The 872-nt window shown below is 48.4% G+C and overlaps 1 protein-coding gene and 1 pseudogene across 1 annotated transcript in view; one reads left to right on the forward strand and one right to left on the reverse strand.

The window, feature by feature from the left end:
* WDR66 (WD repeat domain 66) overlaps window positions 1–872 on the reverse strand; it is a 65177-nt gene that overhangs the window by 47998 nt on the left and 16307 nt on the right. The window lies entirely within an intron of this gene.
* On the forward strand, window positions 735–853 carry LOC111737130 (annotated as a pseudogene).

The following is an 872-nucleotide window of genomic DNA, read 5'->3' on the forward strand; positions in this document are numbered from 1 at the left end:
GGCCAATGCCGAGAATTTATGCCAGGACAGCACAGAGGCCGGGGTGGGGTGAAGGGCCGAGGAAAGCGAGTACACAGGCGAGACCTCCCAGAGACTGAAAAACCAGCCTCATAGCACCTCAGTCTCTGATCGGGTTACGGCGACCGCTGAGCCAAATGCCGGTAAGTCTTCCTCGGGGGAAGCTATCGTCCCGAGCCTCGAATTATGCCTACTATACTTTTGAAAGCATGACATCGGGCATTCCAAAGGAAAATAACCAGGCGTATGAAAGAGACAACATGTCCGAATGGCCAGAAATCAAGGAGGAAAGCAAGCGACAGACAGAGACCCACAGGAGCTCCCAGGACTGGAGTCATCGCACGCAGACTTGACGATGACGGTCGACAATATGTGCAGGAAACAGAGGACGTGGCGGACGAGCTCGGCAGGTAATTCCATTTTGAAAAAGGAGCAAGTGGAAATTCTAAGATCTGAAGAAAGTGATTAAAAAAACTCAAAATGTGGTTTGACAGAAGATTAAATGTGGCCAAAGAAATGATTCGTTAGTAGGAAAGGAAGATTCATTGTGAGAGAAAATATCCGACGGAAGCATCGAGACACAGTAGAACAGAAAATATAGAAAAGAGAATAAAGGACCTGAGGGACGAGATGAAAAAGTCTAACTTACATGTCATTGGAGTCTCAAAATGAGAAGAAAGCACGTGGCAGAAGTAACGTTCAAAGAAGCAGTGGCAGTCTACAGCCACGCCACCTTGAACAAGCCCGATCTCGTCTGATCTCGGAAGCTAAGCAGGGTCGGGCCTGGTTCGTACTTGGATGGGAGACCAGCTAGGAAGGCCAGGTGCTGTAGGTGTTAAAAAAAGACAGAAGGA

The sequence above is a fragment of the Pteropus vampyrus genome, unplaced genomic scaffold (assembly GCF_000151845.1).
Source record: "Pteropus vampyrus isolate Shadow unplaced genomic scaffold, Pvam_2.0 Scaffold23, whole genome shotgun sequence".
Classification (NCBI taxonomy): Eukaryota; Metazoa; Chordata; class Mammalia; order Chiroptera; family Pteropodidae; genus Pteropus; species Pteropus vampyrus.